A 22,831-nucleotide genomic window follows, 5' to 3' on the forward strand; every position below is an offset into this window, starting at 1 on the left:
CCACTTGGCTACCACAGTAGGCCCTCTCTCTATTTAGTAAACAAAGAAACAAACAAACCTGTTTTTAAAAAGTAACCTTCTGTTCTCAGAACCCTCTGCTACTACCTCTGCCCTCTGCTTGAAAAGCATACTAGGTGGCCAGCACAGTAGCCTAGTGGCTTAAGTTCTTGCCTTGCAGGTACTGAAATCCATATGGGCACTGGTTCATGTTCTGGCTGCTCATATGGATCCCATAGCCCAGAGCGATAGCTTAGTGGTTAAATCCTCACCTTACAAGCACAGGGCTCCTGTAGTGGGGGATGACCCAGAGTCTGGGGATCCCACACTTGTGTGGGAAACCTAGGGAAGGCTCCTGGCTCCTGGCTTCAAATCAGCTCAGCTCTGCAATGGCCATTTAAAATGGAGAATGAAGCAGCAAGTGAAGGATCTTTCTGTCTCTCCTCTCTCCACAAATGTGGTCTGGCTTTCCAATAAAAATGAATAAATCTTGAAAGAGAGAGAGAGGGAGAGAGAAAGAAAGAAAGAAAGAAAGAAAGAAAGAAAGAAAGAAAGAAAGAAAGAAAGAAAGAAAGAAAGAAAGAAAGAAAGGAAGGAAGGAAGGAAGGAAGGAAGGAAGGAAGGAAGGAAGGAAGGAAGGAAGGAAGGAAGGAAGGAAGAAAGAAAGAAAGAAAGAAAGAAAGAAAGAAAGAAAGAAAGAAAGAAAGAAAGAAAGAAAGAAAGAAAGAAAGAAAGAAAGAAAGAAAGAAAAAGAAAGAAAAACATACTATCATGGAAAACCAGAGCTAAAGTTGTCCATGAGAAAACACGTGTGAGAATGTTGCTGAGCACAATTTCATGGCATTCACAAAGCCTGTGACACCCCCAGACCCTTACAGGCGACAAGTCCGCTTTGACCCCTGAGCAGAATGCTTGTCCTCCAATGCAGGAGTGGTCACTTGAAACCATCCTCTCTCTCTGCCCCGCTGCCTCCATGCTCACACTCATGGGGCCCAGTGCCCCAGATCCTTGGTGCAGACACTCAGACCCCTCCACTCTTTTTCTATCATAACAGCAAGAAAATCTACTCTAGCCAAGAAAATCCTTGGTTATTACCCATGTGCCAAATACACTATTGAAAACACACCATTCCCTGTGCTAAGATTGTCCTTCCGCTCCTGGGCTGCCCGTTCTCCCTGCTTCTTCATGAGACGGGGCTGAAACATCACTTCTCCTATGAACTCTGCACCTGGTGAATCCCCCATCACATCTGGGACAGGAAGGGCTCTTCCATCCCTGCGACACCAGAGCTTGGCACGGTTTATGAGACATAGGTAACAGAGTTAAACGAACAACAAAACTAGCATTTTTTCCAATGCTGTCATATTCCTTCCCATGTCATAACTCATTGACTTTGTATTTTTCCTCATTAAATAACAGCATTCAAGGATACTTTAAAGTTTTCATCAAAAGTGTGTACAATAAAAAAAAAAAACCTACCAATGGACTTCAGTCAATCATCCATCAAAGTACATTTTTAACTCCCTTTCTGCATGAGCTTTTTGAAGCCCCCTCATACATCAGTGATGAAATCAGGGCAATTCTTACATCCAGCATCTTAAACAGCTAATGCTTTCCTAAGTTGAATACATTAAACAGCTTGTTCGAGATAAGCAATATTTTATTTGTTAACTATATTCCTTTCACTCTGCCCTAGAACACCAGCATTATCTAACTGTAACACAGTGTAAGCTTCTTTCCCAACTGCTTACTCTCACTTCTGATAACCACCATTCTACTCAACCTCTATGCAATCAGCTTCCTCCACCCTCCCTTTTCTTCTTTAGAGATAGCGCCCATCCACTAGTTCACTCCCCAAATACCAGAGTGGCTGGGCCTAAGCGGGGCTGGGATGAAGGAATGCAATCTGAGTCTCTCGCAAGGATGATCTCTCATAACCGATTGGGCTCCTGCCTCCCAGGGTGCCAGTAGGCAGGAAACTGGAATCGGGAGCTGAGAAAGGACTCCAGCCCAAGCACTCCAACACGGGATGTGGGCAGCCCTGTGGCATCGTCCCTCCTGTCCCTACACCTACTTAGATTCCATATACAAGTAAGAACACACGGTGCTTATCTTCCTGTGTCTGGCTTATCTCACGTCTCATAATGTCTTCCACCGCTGTCCTTTATTACAATATGTGATGTCATATTTTTAACTAGGTACTCGGGGTGCGAGTATCATTCTTGCTGCATTTTTAATAGTCTTGAAACATTTTATACCTGCAAAAAAAAAAAAAATAGAGACACAATCACAACAAATGAGCAAGTACCTAGGTGTCCCCTGAATTTTAGCTTCATGCACCCCAGTATCCATATCCCCATGATGTTGCAATGAGGTCCAGGGCCAACACCCTCAGTCCACAGTCTCCCAGAATGAAGAGCCTTTCTCAGCTGTCTGTAGGAGAGATCTTAGCAGCCTTTTTCTCCTGATTGAATATTCTGGTGAAGAGACTCGGCAGACATAAGAAACAGATCTTGAATTAGGATAAGAGGGAAAGATTTGGGAGCAAGAAACTATATCAAGGAAAACATTTCACCATCGCTGGAGAAATTATAAGCTAGAATATTGTGTTTATTTTAAAGAGATAAGAGCCTCACTCTATGGGTCACAAATTTTCAGATAAAATCAGAATTTACACACTCAATGTCCTCATCCAGAAAAATGTTGGGAAAACATCTTACTAAGAATAGAGCATGCTCATTAAAGAAGAGGCTCTTACAAATAAATAACTCTAAACCCTTCTACAGTGCTCATGTTTTATGTCTTGGACCCTTTTGCCATCACAAGAACTATTTCTCTCTGCCCTCTAAAACAAACACACAAGAAATGTCGCTTGCTTTTCCAAAGTCGCCTGCTTTTCACTTTGATTTAGTGCCCTTTGGCTAGCAGCCCACTGATCCTGCGCCAAGTGCTCAGACTCCTCTGCGCTGCCTGGCAAGGGAGGGCCACGCGCTGCAGCTCCGGAAGCGGCTGGAGCTGTGTTCCCACCGAGTGCCCTGTACGTGTCATCTGCCTCCTGGCGGGTTTTCTGTCCTTAGACAGGGCTGGTCCCCAGGATGTCCATTCCCTCTCCCTGAGACAAAGGCTCCAGCTTCCCTACCCCTTCCACTCCTCCATCTCCCCAGCACCCCCAAAACCAAGGGTGGAAGGACAGCTACTGCTCACAGTCCCTAGGGATCGACAGGGTCCTACGCAGGAAAAACAACAAAATGAACAGAACAAATTCCCCCTCTTCTCTTCCTGAAGACCCCAACTCCGGAATCAGTTCCTCACTGAAAACATGGGTTAGGAAGGCTCTCAAGCCACCACTGCAGACAAGACCATGGAGCAGGGACGGTAACCTGTCAGCCTTCGGCACGTGGCAAGAGCATCTTTCAGCGCTGGGGGGCAAATCTACTTTTTCATTTACTGGTTTTCCTCGTATCACAAACTCTCCCTGAGCATTCATTTCCTCTTCCCATAAGATGTACTCAATCTAAGGAGTCCTGCTGAAATCACAAAAGAAATAGCTTCAGCTACCCATTTCTCTGTGCCACAGGGAGAGAACCCACAACACAGAGGTGAGATCTCTGGAGACTGTCCGCTCTGGAGTGATCATTTCACAGATCGGCACCATAAGTACAGAGAACCAAGTAAAATCTTAGCAAAATGTGTTTTTGCCACTTGTAATCTTCCACTCTTTCAACTTAGATCTCCTCCCCTCACAAAGTTTTGGGGGAAAAAATAAATATTTCTACAATGAAGCTGGTTTGAAAAAGAGAGAAGAAAGGACAACAGGAAAAAAAAAAGTTTGGTTAGTGATAATTGTCTAGTTGCACATGAAATCAGTAAAAATACAAGATCACACAAAGACACATGCAACTACATATAAAAATACCCTGTGTCCAGGAGCACACATAATAGGATATAAACTAATACGGTCCCCCAGCCTTTTTAAAAGCCTTTCAAGGGCCCGGCACACTAGCATAGTGGTTAAAGTCCTCACCTTGAATGCGCCAGGGTTCCAGATGAGTGCCAGTTCTAATCCCAGCAACTCCACTTCCCATCCAGCTCCCTGCCTGTGGCCTGGGAAAACAGTTGAGGATGGCCCAAAGCCTTGGGACCCTGCACCCACATGGGAGACCTGGAAAGAAGTTCCTGGTACCTGGCTTTGGATCGGCAAAGCACTAGCCGTTGCGGCAACTTGGATGGAAGATCTTCCTCTCTGTCTGTCCTCCTCTCTGTACACATGCCTTTCCAATAAAAATAAATAAATCTTTAAAATAAAAAAAGCCTTTCAGATTCTTTATCATTCAACCTTGTGGACTCTGCACCTATTGGCCTGGTACATAAACCAGTGGATTTCCACAGAGGAATCCTTAGTGTACCGATTAAGTGTTGTCGGTAAAACAATATACCACCACACAGATGCGAAACCTCTGCACCCAAAAATCTATGCACATCCCCAGCTCTGAGGTCAGCTACCCCCTTCCCTGAACGACTTCCTGTTTTGCTGTGTAGTATCCTTCATCACACTGAATGCACTATTTTTGTTCTGTTTTCTTCTGCCAGCAAAACTATTGCACCTGAACAAGAAACTGATTTTTTTTTTTAACCCGACTTTTCTCACAGAATCAGTGACATAAGACGATTAATTGTTTGTTTTCAATCCTTCTTCTGCTCCTAGGTCTATTTTTGAAACTAATTTTATTTTGGGATGTCCTGACTGGGATGATACCAAACTGGAAAACCTGGTGCAAATTTTATTGACCTCCATTTCCTACTATGAAGGATGTCTTCCACTAATCTGTCATCTCCGGGGCAGAGGCCAGAGGCCAGGGAAGCCAAGCCAGATGGTGTGTACAAGCAGTCCAGGACCACACTGTGCATGTTTTGTTGGTGGATTTTTAAATAGGTGACTCAAAGGAGGAAAAAACACATTGGGCATCCTTCTTGCTGCAGGCCGAGCTAACTCAAGACCGATTGCAATATGCCTGAAAAACATGATGTCTGATTAAATACTCAATCAGTGCATCTTGATATGATTGGATGGGTGGATGGATAGAGGTGGTTGGATAGGTGAGTGGATGTGTAAGTGAATCAGTGGATATCACTTGTGTTTTTTCTCTTTGAACAATGCAAAAACAGGAAAAGGTAAAAACTATCACTAAGAAAATAGTACGAATTACAAAGTGAATGTCTCCCTACCTTTACATTTCAGAAGTAGGAAATATTATGTTTTGTCCACATCCTTCCTTGTTTTGTGGTATTTCAATATTTTATTATATATTTCTCAATAAAATGATAGGTAATGTAATATTATCCACATATAATGTCTCATAGTAGGTAAAATTATCTATAGATTTATCAATTATTCATTTTACCTCGTAGCAATCACATTGTTCTTAGTGAGCTCTATCTCTTTTTCCATTGAAATATTAGGGACAGCTATCCATCCGTACCAGTGTCCACACTCATTTAGTGCTGATGATCGCATGGTATTCAATTGTATGGACAGAACATAAGAGATTTTGACACTGTCTTATGGATAATTAAATAGTGTTCAATTTTTATGCCACAGCACAATGCTACTGCAATTACTTCCTTATTTATTGGTTATTGTCCATTTATATTTTTAGTTAAATAATTTGTAATTCTTTCTTTTTTTGTCACTTTCTCTTTACACCAATCCTTGAGAGGAGTGGACACTATAAACAGGAGAGTTAAGCCACCACGTGGGATGGCTGTGTACATATCAAAGTGTCTGGGACTGAGTTCAGCCTCCACTCCTGCTCCAGATTTCTTCTGTTGTGCCTGGGAGGAAGAGGATGATAAATGAAGTATTTGGCTTCCTGCCACAATGTGGAAGACTTACCTGGAGTTCCTGGCTCTAGGCTTCATCTTGACCCAGGCTTAGCTATTGTTGACTTTAGGGAGTGAATTCTATAGATGGAAATCTCTCACCCTCTCTAACTCTGCTTTTCAGATAAATAGCATGAAAGCTAGGACAGGGGCTGGGGTGGCTAGACAGTGAGGCACTCAACAACACCCGTGAGGGCTTGATAGTGGAGCTGTTTAGATGGATCTAAGCTTCAATGCCAATTGCCATGTATAAGAGCCAAGGAGGATGTGGGACAGACTGGACTGGTCTGCTACACATACTGGCAAACCAGGGTAGGGGCGGGCCTGGTGGAAGTTATTGTGGGTCACCCCAACTAGGCTGCAGCTCCCACTGGTTTATGCAAGGGCTAAGTATGTGCTGGTCAGAACCAGGCTGGACTGCAACACCCATTGGTTCCAGTGGAAGTCGGGGCTGAAAACAGAACCAACCCAGCAATTGCAAACACCAGCTGATCGGGCGATGGACTGTGCCGGGCCTGTACTTGCTAGCACATACAAGAATCTGGTTTGAGCACACCTCAGACAAAGTTTCTCTGGAGATCTCCCCAATCGAAATGTCGGACTCAGAACCCAAACCAAGAAAAGATAGAAAACAGAACAGGTCAACCAACCACCTCAGCTATATCTTGGCAGCAAAATACGGGGCAAACAGACTCTATGATGGACTATGTCAACCAGTGGATTCTTCAAAGACCTCATAGTGCTTGGAGTGGCAAGACTGACAGCGATTCATGACTGTTGCAATATCAAAACCACTTGAGCAAGAACCTCAGAGCATACCCTACATCCGGGACCTGGGGAGGGTGGGAAATTGGGTGGGCCTTCTCCCTTAATACCCCCCTTTAAACATGAAGGAAACAATATGGAAAAATAATAGTCTTACCCATGTTCCTGTAGCCCTTTTTACCCTAATAAAAACTTAACTTTAAAAAAATTTTTTAAATAAATAAATAAATAAGGAATAAAAGATTACTTTGGTACAAAAAATTTCTGCACTTATTAGTTCTTCAAAAAGCCCTTTAAAATGTGCATCATTTAAAAACTATGCATGGATTTTAATTTTTATGTATCAAATATAAACATCATTTACTTCATTTTTCCCCCTTATTGAAGTGCCCTCAGCATATGTGGCAAATAGCTTCCCCCATCTGTCACTTTGCTTTTTTTACATCTTTCACTGTTAATGCTTTTAAACTTTCCTGCTTAAATCTTTGTCCTGTTCAAATCAAATTGTCCGGTTATTACTGTTTCTTTTCTATACAGTCCTTAAAAATCCTCCTTGGCACTGACGCTGTAAAATGTGTCTAAATTTGGCAAGACTTTTTCGATGGAGACCTTTGATGCTAGCCCACCAGCCTCAGGCTCTGCACATTTTCCAGCCTCTTTCCTAATTAGATTACACATCTATGACTTGTGTTAGCCAATGAGAGTCTGGCAGAAGTGACACACCTAGGTCTTTGCCAGCTCTGTTCCCCATCTTAAAGATTCAGCTCTCCTATGTGAAGCCATGATGATCCTAAAGTATTTTTGCTTTTGCAACATATTTGTCCTAACAATATGACTTTCCCTACAATTTAATGTCAAATTGTTCTGTGGTTTTCACATATAGCGTGCAAGTCAGGAATAACCTTAATTTTTCCAAAATACCTTCATTAACATATTTCTGTACCTTTAAAATCCATATACCTGCTTGTATATTCTCTACTAGGAATCACTGATGTGCTTACATACTTCTGTGCCACCATCTTCTTGTATATTAACATAGTAAATTTTGATATCTTAGAGAGTAAATTTCCTCTCATTAATCTTCTTTATCAAACTCTATTCTTTTTTAAAAAAAAAGATTTATTTATTTTTATTGGAAAGGCAGATATAGAGAGAAGAGGAGAGACAGAGAGGAAGATCTTCCATCTGATGATTCACTCCCCAGTGGCCGCAACAGCTGGAGCTGAGCCAATCCAAAACCAGGAGCCAGGAGTTTCTTCCAAGTCTCCCACACAGATGCAGGGTCCCAAAGCTTTGGGCCATCCCCAACTGCTTTCCCAGGCCACTGGCTGTGAGTTGGATGGGAAGCACGGCCACTGTGATTAGAACCTGCACCCATATGGAATCCCAATGCATTCAAGGCAAGTTCAGCCACTATGCTATCACTCCAGGCCCCAAACTCTATTCTTAAAGGAAAATTTTAGAAGCAAGGTGTCCCTTTCCCAGAACAAATCACTGGGATATTAGTCAGCTTTTGCACTGTAGTTACACATTGATCTGGAGAGGATTAGTATCTGTGTGCCATTTAGTTTACCCATAAAGAATGACGGGGAACAGACTTTAGCCTGGCAGTGAAGAAGCCAGTGAAGACAGCATGTCGCATATCAGAGTACCTGGAGGTTCCGTCCCCAGCTCTGGCTCCCCACTTCGGTAGCCTGCTCATGCAGACCCTAAGAGGCAAAAGATATTGGCTCAAGTAGTTGGATTTCTGCCACTTGTGTGGGATATACAGATTGCATTCCCAGCTCCTGGCTTTGACCCCATGCTAGAGGTTCCATGTGTGTACACATATGTATATCTGAGTCTCTTTATGCTTCTCAAATGAATAAAATATTTAAAACAACAAAAAAATTGATTATCAAATAATTGTAGGGGCTGACATAGTGGCACATCATACTAATCCTATGCCCTGTGGTGCCAGCATCTTATATGGACACCAGTTCATGACCCAGCTGCTTCGCTTCTGAACCAGCTCCCAGCTCATAGCCTGGGAAAGCAATGGAGAATAGCCAAGTTGCTGGACCCTACTCCCACGTGGGGGACCCAGAGGATGATCCTGGCTTCTGGTTTCAAATCATCTCATCTCCGGCCATCATGGCCATTTGGGGAGTGAATCAATGGATGAAAGATCTTCTTTCTGTCACTCCTTCTCTCTATAAATTCTGTCTTTCAAGTAAACACAGTAAGTACATTTTTTTTAAAAAAAGAATTATGATAGATCTGTCTATCCTAGTCCCATTTTAGTCCTTCAGTAAAAATTTATAATATTGTGATAAGTTATTCTTAAAAATCTATAACTAAATTGATAATATTATGCCTATAACTTTCCTATTTCAAGTGCAAATTGTTAAATATTAGGAAAAACACAAGTAGTAATTTGCTTAATACTTTGCTTTTTCTTTGTTTTGCTTCTGCTATTATTCCTAGTTCTGCAATCTTCACCACCCTTTGTTGCATCCATTAAACCAGTACACTATACTGAGTCAGACCACTTTTTGTATTTTGTCACGTATTACTATCTTGATAATCTAACAGCTTCTGTTACATATGTTGAAGCTTTGGTACACCCTTATTTGATCTACAACTGCTAAGTGTGCTTCTTTTCAAGATAATTTTTAAAAAGGGCTTACAATTGGTTCCTAAATATAATATTCTGTTTTGTGTTGTAGTTTTGCCTTAAAATTATAATGTAATGAATAATATTAATACATTTTCCAATGATGAGCTTTTTATATATACTTATATATAAATTTGTTCAAATATACATAAATATATTTATATAAAAGATTTATGTTTGCTGGAAAGGCAAATATAGAGAGAGATAGAAGGATATGGAGAGAAGGATCCATCTACCATTCCCTCCTCAAGTGGCCAAAGAGCTGGAGCTAAACCAATTTGAAGCCAGGAGCCAGGAACTTCCTCTGGGTCTCACACATGAGTACAGGGTCCAAAGGCATTGGGCCATCTTCCACTGCTTTCCTAGGCCACAAACAGGTAGCTGGATGGGAAGTGGAGCAGCGAAGACATGAACCAGCATCCATATGGGATCCTGTGCACTTGCAAAGTGAGGATCCAGCAACTAGGCTATCATGCCAGGCCCATCTTATATTTCACTCATAAACCTACCTGTGGTATATCTAAATTTTAACCAGAATGATACAAACATTTAATTCCTTCTTCTTTTTTGTTAAAGATTTGTTTATTTTTATTTGAAAGGCAGATTTACAGAGAGAAAGAGAGACAGAGAAAACCTCCATCCACTGGTTCACTCCCCAAGTGGCTGATCCGAAGCCAAAAGACGGGAGCTTCTTCTGAGTCTCCCACACAGGTGCAGGGTCCCAAGGCATTGGGCTGTCCTCTACTACTTTCCCAGGCCACAAGCAGGGAGCTAAATAGGAAGTGGAGCAGCCAGGACATGAACCGGTGCCCACATGGGATCCCAGCACATGCAAGGTGAGGATTTAGCCATTGAGTCACACTGGGCCCTTCTTTCCTCCTTCCATCTTTTCTTTCTCTTTCTTTCTTTTGGAGCATCTATTTATGTGCTTATTCAACATTTGCATGTCTTTGCTAATCTCTTCATGGTCTTTTGCCCACTCTCTAAAGAAATTAATTTTACTATTGGACTTTGAGGCTTCTCTATAAAAGCTGCATGAGGTCTTATTACCTACATGGTGTGAAACATTTTCTCCAATCTCTAGTCTCTCTTTCCACATTCCCTTAGCACAATCCGCTGCCGAAGAGACTTTCTTTCATTTTGAGATCCAGTTTTCTTTTGTGGATGGTACTTTCATTACCATGTCCAATAATTCTTCATAACACTCGGATGGCAAAATGTTCTTCTGTTATCTTCTTTAAATGATACGCCTTCATATTTGATACGTATTTGACTCGCAAATCCCTAGTGAACTTTTGGATTTGTTTTATTTGAAAGGCACAGAGACAGACACTGAGAGCTCAGTGCCTTGGTTCACTTCCCAAATTCCTGCATGACTCAGGCTGAACTAAGCTAAAGTCAGGAACTGAAAATCAACTCAGGTTTCCCATGTGGACAGCAAGGACTCAGTTATTTGAGCCATTATCTGCTGCTTCACAAAGTCTGCACTTACAGGAAGCTGGAATCAACGGACCAGAGCCAGAACTCACATCCAACTGCTCTGATTAGGAAACAGGCGTCTTAACCTGCTTCTTAGCTGTGAGGCCAAACATTAGCCCCAGTAGTTCATTTTAAATGAGGCGTTAGACCGAGATTCATTTAAAAAAATAAATAAATACATAATGATTAAACAACTATACAGTACCATTTCTTAAAAGACTACCTTTCTTCCACTGAAACTTCTATGAGATATTTCTGGCTACTACTTCATTATATTAATTTTTGAGTGTATGACTTTGCCGGTAGCACATAGTCTTGATTACTGTAGCTGGGCCAGTGTGGTGGTGTTGCATACTAATCCTCCATGTGTGGTGTAGGAATCCTGTATGGGTGCAGGTTCTAGCCTTGGCTTCTCCACTTCTGATCCAGCTCCTTGCTAATAACCTGAGAAAGCACTTGAGAGTAACGCAGGGCCTTGGGACTCTGTACTCATGTGAGAGAACTAGAGGAAGCCCCTGACTCCCAGCTTTGGACTGGCAAAGCTCAGGCTGTTAAAGCCATTTGAAGAGTGAACCAGCTAATGGGATCTCTGTCTCCATCTCTGTGTGTGTGTGTGTGTGTGTGTGTAACACTGCCTTTTAAGTAAAATAAACAAATCTAAAAAAAAATGCATAAACACAGAGCTTGTTAAGTACTTTTTAAAAACGGAAATTATGTCATGTAGAGTGAACTCCTCATGTTTTCTTCTTTAAAGTCATTTTACTTAGTTTTTGCTCCAATATTTTTCCAGTAAAATAATCCTTTTGGACCGGCACAATAGTCTAATGGCTAAATCCTTGTCTTACACCTGTCAGGAATGCCATATGGGTGCCAGTTCAAGTCCCGGCTGCTCCACTTACCAGTCCACTTACAGTCAAGGACGGCTCACGGTGTTGGGATCTGCATCCATGTGGGAGGCCCAGAAGAAGCTTCTGGTCCCTAGCTGAGATCAGAGTACTAAGGCTTTGGGCAATCCTCTGCTGCTTTCCTAGGCCACAGCAAGAAGCTGGATTGGAACTGGAGCAGCCAGAACCCCAAGGGGCGCATAAGTGGGATTCCAGGGCTTGCAAGGTGAGGATTTTAGTTATTGAGCCATCAGGCTGGGTCTTTTTTTTTTTTTTTTGAATATTTATTTGAAAGGCAGTGGGGGTGAGGGGATCTTCCAACTGTGGATTTAGTCCCCAAATGTCCATAACGTCCTGGGTTGGACCAGACCAACACCAGGAGCCTGAATATCCATCTGATTGTCCTATATGGGTGGCAGGGACCCAAGCATTTGCGCTATTGCTGCTATCTTCCAGGAACATTAGCAGAGAGCTGGATAAAAAGCAAAGCAACCAGGACTCCAATGAGGGACTCCAAGGGATATGGGCACCCTAAGACACAGCATAACCCTGCACCACCATATCTACACCCCTTTGATAATTTTTTTAAGAATTATTTTATTTTTATTTTAAAGGCAAATTTTACAGAGAGAAAAGTAGAGACAAAAGAGACTGATATTCCTTCCACTGGTTCACTCCTCAAATGGCCACAAATGGCTGGAACTGAACCAATCTAAAGCCAGGAGCCAGGAACCAGGAGCTTCTTCTAGGTCTCCCACATGGATGCAGGACTGCCCAAAGACTTGAGCCATCCTCCACCTTTCCAGGCACTAAGCAAGGAGTTGGATTGGAAGTGGAGCAGCTGAGACATGAACAGACATCCCTATGGAATGCCTGTGACATTGGCTTAGCCTATTACACTACTATGCTGGCTCCCAACTTTCATAATTTTGAAATTACGTTTCTCTTATGTTTGCTTCCATGATTTCCTTCTGTAACATTTTATCTCCTAGTAAGTACAAGCAGGATTGATCCACAACTTCAATAGCATATCATCTTGGATTCTTGCATCTCACACTTCACTCTCAATCAGACGCTGGAAAGTATATAAAAATACATGTAATTTGGATGCTCATTGAGGGCAGGCATTCCAGCTCATGGTTGTGACTCCAGTGAAGATGCTAGCATTCCATGTCAGAGGACCTGGCTCTGATGCCCAGCTCTGGCTCCTGACTCCAGCTGCGTGCTAAGGCAGACCTTGGGGGCAACAACGATGATTCAGGTCATTGGATTGCTGCCACCTAAAAGGTAGACCTGAATTGCCTGGCTTTGGCTCCAGTTCAGCCCTAACTGTTGCCGGCATTCAGCTAGTGCTAACAACAGGCAACATTGTGTACATGCTCCCTCTTCCTTCCTCTCTCAAATGAATACACAAAAAAATAAAGAAGTGATGCTTGAGCCAAATAAGTTTTTTAAATATTTTGATTTTTCAGTGCCTGTGTTCTGGAAGCACTTTCTATGGTGTGTGTCAATTGTTGTCCACAATACATGTTCTTTTCCCAATTAATTGACATTTATCTCAATTCACAATTATTCCAGCATAGTTTCCAGATACCTTACAGTTTCCTAAGTTTCTGAGTTTTACATTGTCTATCTAAAAACACTTGAAAAACACCACAGGGTAAGCAAATGAAACACCAACTAGAGAATCAAACTTTGCAAAGTTCTGCTCTTTAATTTCACAGAATTCATTTTCAACAAGCAGGTGTTTCTCCTTTTCCATCTACTCCACGTGCAAAGGAAAAACAACCCTAACATGTCTAATCACAGGGAGGTCTATGACATATGACTTTTCCACTTCAAAGGACTCTAATAATAGCACATGCATAGGAGTATAGTGCTCTGGGCAGAGTAAACAAACACTTCTCTCTCTTGAGAGAGATCAGATGAAGCTTCTTATGTCAGATCTCTCCCAGAATCCCATTGTTGTCTCTCCAAACAGGCTTTAAGGAAAACCACTGGATCTGGGATGGGGAGCTTTTCTTAAACGTGTTTCCTTTAAAAACACAGGGAAACAGGATTTTTGGCCGCAGGAGGTCAAGGTCAGCAATCTAACTGAATTGGTCCTTTTGAACTTCCTTTCTAAGAAACACATTATGTTATCTGATGAAAACTGTTAGATTGCAAATCCCTGTTGACACCCACACAGTGATCAATTTTGTGCACTACATAGGGAATGACTTCAGTAAGCACAGCTAGAAAATTCTAAATAAGTTTCATGACACAAAAATGCGTCTTTCCAAGATGATCTGAGCAATGTAAGGTGTATGAAGATCAGAGTTGTGTTTTATCATAGATTTGTTTATGTTCCACGAAGAACCAAACACTTCTTGCATATGACAATTAAAATCATGTATTTAATAAGTACTTGTGTTTTATAGCAATAAAGGAAAAATAGAATTTAAGAAAAATATAAAATTAAGAATGGAAAGAAATGCAAATACAACACTCAAGCTACGCTACTTGGCAGCTGTATTATTTTTAGAGATCTCAATTTCTAGGGAATTATTCACAAAAATGGACATCCTTACCACAAAAAAACAAAAAGGCATTTTTAGCTAGAATTGTTTTAATATCACTGTTTTTTTATTCATACAATTTTTTGAGAATTTAATAATATTTCCAATAAATTATGTTATTGTAGTGTAACCAGAAGTTTTCATGTCATGATGTGCATTATAAAGACGGAAAATTGAGATGAGCTTTTCCTTAAGACACCCAATAAGAAAGAAGCAAAACTTGACTGCTAACCAATGCTAACTCCTATGGATACAATCGTTTCATTTTTGCCTAAGAAAGCTGCTTCTGCAATTCCCATTTCGGTCACCAGGGCTCTATGTACACAAGTGACTCCCTAACCACCCTCGGCTGGAGTCTGATGTGCTTCCCTCCTGGTACTATAATACCACCTGGCTGGGATTTAGTTTCTAAGATACAAACACCAAAGAGGAAAACACACCAGGCAGGAGCGGTGGGTGTTTTGCACACCATTAGGTTTTCCTCCCATCTGACAGCCCTATTTCCATTTAACACTGCCCACTTCCTGCCCAGAAGGAGAACGCTCAAGGAAAATGCCTGAAACACATTTCCTCTCGCCTTAAACTGAATCCTGAGAACACATAAAGATTTCTCATTCAGCACCACAAAGTGAGAATTCCTGGATATGGTTGCCTTTCTAAATTAGGAAATAAGAAGCATTAAACAACAGAATGTTTACATGAAATGCCACAATACTGTTATTCATCATTTGGCTTAAAACCTCAATTGGCCCATTTCCACGTAATATAAGGAAACTCTGGTTTCTCTTTTTAAAATTTCCTTTCAGTTGGGCTCCATTTGGTGGTGGTTGTTATGTGTTTATGTGTGCTTTTTTTTTTCTTTTAAATAAGTGTCACATCTGCCATCAATGTATATTTGAAAATTATGAGAATAATGAACTTCTCCTTAAGTAGCTTTTCTTGTTAAGGCTTGAAAGGCTAAAAGCCAGAAGACTCCATGCAGAACCCCGTTGCATTTTATGCTATGCTAACTCAGACTAGTTAGAAATGCCTTTAAGAAAGATATAAACTGCCTAACCAGAGATGATACCCAGGGGACTCCAATGCTAGAAGTAATTTGCTTTGTTGCAGCTGGACACTAGACAACTCACACAATGATTATTTGTATCCCACTCTACAGTGTCAGAAAGTAACTGGTCTCTTCACCTTCCATTGGCCCACTGCACAGATGCACAGGCTAAACACAGCAAGTTCTGTTCTCTGTGGGGCCCCTGACTTTCTCTTCTCCCCCAAATCAGAGTCCCCACAGGCAGCAGAAGAGTTTCAATCTCAAGGAAATACCAACTTGAAGGTATGACACCAGATTATGTATAACCTTCATCAAGCAGATATGAAAACCACACAGTTTCCTCCCAATCTTACAAGAATATCGCGTACATGAGAGGGAATCAGTAGGGACAGGCCCTTGGTACGCATAGTGATGAAGATATTGCTTGTGACACATTCCACATGTAATTGCCTCATTCCAGTTCTGTTCATCTGCTTCCAGTCTAGCTTTCTGTTGCTGTGTTCCCTGGCAGGCCACAGGTGATGCCTCCAGTATTTGGGTCCCTGACATACACACAGAACCTTAAAACTCCAGGGCCCAGCTTGGTAGCCTAGTGGCTCAAGTCCTCTCCTTGCATGAGCCCCGCATACCATAGGGGGTTGGTTCATATCCCGGCTACTCTACCCCATCCAGCTCCCTGCTGTGACCTGGGAAAGCAGAAGAGACAGGGCCAAAATCTTGGGACCCTGCACCCGGGAGGGAGACATAGAGGAAGCTCCTGGCTCCAAGTTTCAGATCGGCTCAGTTCCAGCTGTTGCAGCTACTTAGAGAGTGAACCATCACATGTAAAATCATTCTCTCTGGCTCTCCTTCTCTCTGTGAATCTGCCTTTCCAATGAAAATAAACACATCTCTAAGGAAAAAAAGAAGAAATAAATAAACTTAGATTCCATACTCCTAGTTTCTACCTTACTCAGCCCCAGCTTTTGCAGGTGTTTGGGAAATGAAACAGTGGGTGAAAAATCTATGTCTCTGCCAGCCAGATAATATGAGAATAAATAAATAAAGTCATGCTAATTGAATAAGCAGAATTACATAAGGCAGAATTCTATTAGCTTTTTAAAGAATTCAATAACACCTATGTTTAGAAAACTTAACATGATATTTTTTACAACTTTAGGTGACACGTGAGAGGTGCATGCACATATGGGGTACCACTCACATCTCAATACATGAATACATTGCATGTTGGTGAACACAGATAAGTGCCTCTATATCTCCTTAAACATTTCCCATTTCCTTACAGCATCAATACATCCTGGGGACCCTGAACTGAAAGCAGCTCTGACTCAGGCTTCAGTTCTCATAGGCTGGAGTCTGCACACTGCACCCCACTAGGCATTGCCCAAGCAGGACTCTGGTGAAGCTCTGAACTCACAGTGCTTGATATTGCCATAGTGGAGGCTGTCAGCAATGGCCACACTCCTGGGACAGCTCTCTGCCTGTGAGCTTCTTCAAAATCCAAGTGGGACCCTCCAGAATTTGTTGGTCTCTGCCCACATGGCTACTCCCTGAGGCTGCACTCTGACATTTGCAGCTTTCTAACGCTTGGGAGCTCTTTGGTAGTGTCTCACATCATTAATACTTCTACCTTTCCAATGTCTCCATTACAACATTGTTATAGATCACCCAATCAAGGACTCCATGAAGCAACTCCAACTGTGGGGCACAGTTCTCTGTCTGGCCTCCCAGACTTTTCTTTGAAACCATCACGACTCCATGACTATTGGATTTCACAAACCTGCCAATTAGCATCATGCGAGGGATGTCAAGGTCTATAGTTAGATCTCCTTGAACTTGAAATTAGCCAGGAAGCCAAAACTGACTCCAAGTAAGCGGAATACCTCGGGAATCTTTCCTGGAATGATTCTACTGTGGATAATCTTTGAAACAAGTGTGTGCTTTGGGGTCTTTGATAAGACTGTGATGAGAGAAGCATCCTCAAAAATCTCTTAAATGCTTTGGGGATCTTTTTCCAATAGCTTTCCATTAGCACCTGGTCCTCCTTTACCTGTGCTATGCCTTTGGCACGAGTTCTTTCTACGTCACTGTCCTATCTCATGCCAGTGAGCCTTCATTCCTGCAAGGTGTGATTTTTTTTTCAAACCTTTCTACTTGGTTGTTTTCCCCCTTAAGTTTCACTATAAAGCTTTTTAATAGTGGCCAACAGCACGCAGGCTGGAGCCTGAATACTTTGCTACCTCTAAGTCTCCTTTATCAAACCAAGAAGTCCACCATCTTTAAATTCAACCTCTCACTAAGTCTCAGGACACAAATGCAAAATATCTAGGTACCTTTGCCATCATGAAACAAGGATAAACTTTATTTAGCACAATACCCAAGAGAATTCTCATTCCCACATACTGTACCATACTGTTATGATTCCTGTGAATCAAGGTGCACTCATATTTTAGGTTATGATTAATATTAATGACAATACTTTGACAGCAGTAACTCCATTTTTTGGAACTTTTTCTTGTGGCATAGGCTATAAATGAACCAAGTGGGTGGCTGACATTAAAGAGGCCCATTCCTTTATGCTGTCTGATTGACAGCCACATCAACAATTTTTTGGCTCTAGGAAAACTCAAGGGTGACATATAAAACCTAAATGCTGAACCTTCTGGAACAATATATTCCAGTGACTTCAGGCTGCCATTTAAGACATCCTGTGGTGACTCCATTTCCTCTGTGAGAGTTTACTCTGAAGAAGGCTTCAGCCACTGGGGCTCTACTTACTTTTTTTTTTTGGAGACAGTTTCAATTATTACTTAATTTGTAAATACTGTACAAATTTTAATAGCTTAAATTGTATATACGGCCAATAAAAACTTGCATTAACACTTGGTGGAGCTGCTTCTCCAGGAAGAACAAGGTCTCCGTGAAGCCAGCAGCATCCTTGGGGACCACAGGGCAGTCCTGGGGCCCTACCCTGGGGGCAAGAGTGACTCTGTGGGCAGCCAGGGCCTCAGCACTGCCCACTGCCCAGGGGAAGGAGGTGACAGTGGGTGAGAACAGGGCAGCAGGGGTAGAAGGGTTTGGAAGGACCGCTCCATGCTGGGCAACGAGTGGCTCAAACAGGAGTGGCACATTTCCCTGGAAAGCTAGTCAGGCCCAGCTCCCACTCCCAGGGATGGTGAGCCCAGGGCCTGACATGGGTACCTGGTGCCCACATGTTTGGCATTGTAGATGTCTAGGACCCAGGCCACAGTCCAGGATGGGGCTCAGGGGTGCTCACCAGTGTGTCCAGGGGTGCTGAGGGAGTCTGGGCCCAGAAAGCCTGCCCTCCACTAGCACAAAAACCACCAGACAGCGCTGGCATCTCAGAACAGTTATCTACTTGACGAGCAGTCTCCCCTCTGCCCCGCAGAGGCCTGCAAGTCAGGGCTGAGCCGGGTGAAGCCAGGAGTCATTTGGATCTCCAGCATGGGGTGGGGGCCTCCCAGGGTGCACCTTAGCCCCTTCAACCATAGTGCCTGTCCCACAGGGTTTTTTTAAATTTGTTTTCATCTATTCAAAGGCAGTGGCAGAACCCTTAGAATTTCAGTAATTGAACCCCACATGAAGAGAAACCCACAGTGGGAGGAGAGCCAGCAGCTAACAGCAAGATGCCAGTCTGGGGGTGGTGGGGGACACTGGCATGTAGGCTGCCCAGCTATCTCAGAAGCCCTTCTCCACAAACCAGGCTTTAGTCAAAGTAGCCCTTGACCCGCAGGCTCCCTGTCACCTCGTTGACCTGAGTGACAGGTGTGTTCCCCAGCAGCGGGGTCAGCAACTCTTCCACGTCCTTGTGCAGCGCCCAGATGTCCCCCTCCACCTTCCGGATCACAGTCATCTGCTGATTACCGTGCGTGATGTCCTTGTACACAGGGACGTTGTGCAGCGAGAACGCCGCACAGTGGGGCAGGTCAGGGAGGGGGTCTCTGGGAGGCCGCCAGCCGCTAGGGGTGGGGTACTGTTCATGCTTTGGGGGTTTGGGGATGCTGGTGGGAGATAACAGGCGCTCCACAAACCGGCACTCTTCCTCGGATTCCACAAAGCCACGGCAGTCTACTTCCTTTTCATCATGAACCGCTCGTGCCCACCGTAATTATCCAGTGCCATCCTGAAGCAATGTGTCTAACCACGTCAGTTGGAAAATTTCCTCTGTAGATTCGTGTTTGGTTCATTACTAACACTCTGTGTTTCCTGTTTTTCCACATGTTTTCATATATTCTGTTTAGTTATTTTCATTGATTCCGCTTCTCAGTTCCTTGCCGTAGATTGATTAGTTCAAGAATTTTGCCTCACTTGATTAAATGGCAAAATGATCTTTGCCTCTTGAGGAAAAAAAAAAATCATAATCCTTGAGGTGGAAATTGCCACCACCTCTTGGGCGATCAGATGGTTTTGGTTGGTCAAGCATCACACCACTGAGCCCCACCAGCACAGTCATTAACATCTGCAACTAAACCAGCACTCTGGTCTTTGGAGCCCTCATCAGAACTGCCTGTGACACTTGGCTACTCGCTTTCCAGGTCTTCTCTGGCCTTCCTCCTCCAAACTCTTCCTGTAAACCGATTTCGAAGTGCCCTGCACACTGCAGGTGTAGTTAAAAGTCACAGCCACCACTTCTCCAGCACCAAATCTCTGTTTTACCTTTTCCTCACTACATTTTAAACATGCTGCCATTGAGATGCTTTTCTATCAATAAAAGATTAAAAATGTATCAGCTGATATAAAGTATGGTCATGATGCCTCAAAAGAAAACATAATAAAAGCAGAGTCTAGAAGTTCTGCTGGGTTAGGCAGAGAGAGCTGGACATTTGGGAGGCTGTGATGACTTATATTTGAGGAGCACAGTAGCAAAGAGAACAGAAGAACAGGAGAGAAAGAGTTCTGAAAAGGACAGTGGGACCCTTTGGGGTCTGTAACTACATATGAGTTCATGAACTTGCAGAAATAAATCCATGGAGTCAGTCAAAGAACAATTTGACAAGAAATGTGAATAGCAATTGCTGACCTGGATTCATCAGGGGAAGAGCTCCCAGCATTCCCAGAGCTGCCTGGGGCCTCTCCTTGGCATCGATGGCATTCATCCCATTCCCCTGCCTCACTTTTCCTGTGGCAATCCACAGCTCACGCCTCTGATTTTGCAAAAGCTTGTGCTTGTCCCGGGGACAGCTCCTTCTGGATTGGACACCATCAGAACTCTGGCTGCCACTTGTCCTTTTAGTAGCTCTCCGATTCCACAACCTCCTCAGATGCACTTTTCCTTTCCAACTCAAATCAGTCCTTCTGCTTTTAAGATAAGTGACAGTGGAAAACTCCTGAGGTATTTAGAAGTCGGATTAGGAAGGAGGAGAATTAGAGAAACAATAGCAGAAGGGGAACAAATGAAGCCTCAGGGTCTCGGTCCGCAGGGTCTTCTCTCAGGAGACACAATTGATCTGCAGAGACTAGAAAGCCCTATCAGAGATGTGGTTTTGATTTCCAATCTGCTGGATAAGAATGCCAGTCTGGGGCCCGGCAGCGTGGCCTAGCAGCTAAAGTCCTTTCCTTGAACATGCCAGGATCCCATATGGGCGCCAGTTCTAATCCCAGCAGCCCCACTTCCCATCCAGCTCCCTTCTTGTGGCCTGGGAAAGCAGTCCAGGACTGCCCAAAGCCTTGGGACCCTGCATCCGTGTGGGAGACCCAGAAAAGGTTCCTGGTTCCCTGCTTCGGATTGGTGCAGCACCTGCCGTTGCGGTCACTTGGGGGGTGAATCATCAGATGGAAGATCTTCCTCTCTGTCTCTCCTCCTCTTTGTATATCTGACTTTGTAATAAAAATAAACAAATCTTAAAAAAAAAAAAAAAGAATGCCAGTCTGGGACCACTTTACTGTCTCTGAAGCAGGCACAGCAACTGGTTACTAAACCAGCTGGAGAAGTACCACAGGGGAGCCTCTAACACAGTTCTCACATCCAAGGGGTTCAGGAGTGATTCACTCTCACCTTCTCTCTCCTTGGGATAGTGACTTCATGTCAAGTAGGTTTTTTTCTAAGATTTCCTCTTTTTTTGGAAAGTCAGATTATACAAGGAGAAGGAGAAACGGGAAGATCTTCATCTGCCTATTCACTCCCCAAGTGGCTGCAATGGCCGGTGCTGAGCCAGTCCAAAGCCAGGAGCAAGGAGCTTCTTCTGAGTCTCCCACTCGAGTGCAGGGTCCCAAGGCTTTGGGCCATCCTCGACTGCTTTCCCAGGCCACAAGCAAGGAGCTGGATGGGAAGTGGGGCAGCTGGGATTAGAACCGATGCACATATGGGATTCCAGTGGTTACAAGGCAAGGACTTTAGCCACGTCAAATATTTTAAGATGTAACAGAAACAAGCATTTTGGAGTACTTTTTTGGTAACAGAGGAAACAGCATTCAGTCTCATAAAATCACTTCTTCTGCTAGTACCAGGAAAACCTCTTTGAGTATCCTCCTTGAAGAGCATCTCATGTCACACCTCAGTAGACACCCTCATCACAGGACCCATGATGCAGTAATGCTCACACTGGCTCCAAACAACTGGCTTTGACGGGGACCGCAGCCAGGTCCTGCAGCTTGTGTGAAAGCGCCCCCCAGGTCAGCCCAGGCTTTCCCATAAGCAACTGAAACACAATCAAGATGGAGGGAACTAATCAGGGCAGGCTGCTACTCCAAGTGGGAATCTTTGACCTCTCAGGCCTTCCTTGAGGGCTGTCCATTCTCCTCCTTTGCTCAGATGCAAGCACCTTGCCACCCCCTCTGAGCACCCGGTGGCACACTCAGATTCCTACAGAGAAGCAGGTTCTGATATCAGGACCTTGCTTGTTCTTTATCACTTTGAGGTAGAAGGCCTTATCTAAATCCAAAAAAAAAAAAAAAAAATCTGAATCTTCTCCCCCAGAAAATCTCCCTTTCACCAAAACTTGGCATAACTCTAGGGCTCTCATTTGTTCTCTGAAGGCCATCCCTACCACTTTGGTTGAAATCACGGTCCCCCAAATCCCCAAATCCAAGCTCTAGCAACCATTTCTGCTTCCAGACCAAACAAATACAAACACTATGGAAGGAAACAGTGAGGTGACATCATCTAAAGCGATGACCTGCCCAAGCGCAGCAAAGCATCTACATTCCTCCAGCTTCCTAGGCAAGGGCCTATTGTGTGGGTATTTGACTGTGACTTCTTAGGGAGCCCTAAAGCCCATGGGAAGTGGTGAGGCATCCTCCTGCACTCACTGTGTGATAGTGACTTTGCTACAGAGCCACTCCCCAACCCAGCCCACCCACACACCTGACAAGGCATTTTTGATGAAGAACCATTATTGCCAGAATTCTTGCAATAATAAGGTCTTTATAAAATCCACCTACCAAATGAGGCACAGGGCTGCTGTTTTTTTTTTTTAATATTTATTTATTTTTATTGGAAATCAGGTATATAGAGAAGAGAAGACAGAGAGACAGAGAGAAAGATCCTTGGTCCGCTGACGCCCAAGCATCAGCAACAGCTGGAGCAGAGCCAGCCGATACAAAG

The 22,831-nt window shown here is 43.4% G+C and overlaps 1 pseudogene; it reads right to left on the reverse strand.

Annotated features, from left to right (window-relative positions):
- Positions 1-18,803: 18,803 nt before the first annotated feature.
- LOC121151340 lies at positions 18,804-20,384 on the reverse strand (annotated as a pseudogene).
- Positions 20,385-22,831: the final 2,447 nt, after the last annotated feature.

This window comes from Ochotona curzoniae, unplaced genomic scaffold (assembly GCF_017591425.1).
Source record: "Ochotona curzoniae isolate NIBS_2020 unplaced genomic scaffold, NIBS_Ocur_1.0 contig_2318, whole genome shotgun sequence".
In the NCBI taxonomy this organism is placed as follows: domain Eukaryota; kingdom Metazoa; phylum Chordata; class Mammalia; order Lagomorpha; family Ochotonidae; genus Ochotona; species Ochotona curzoniae.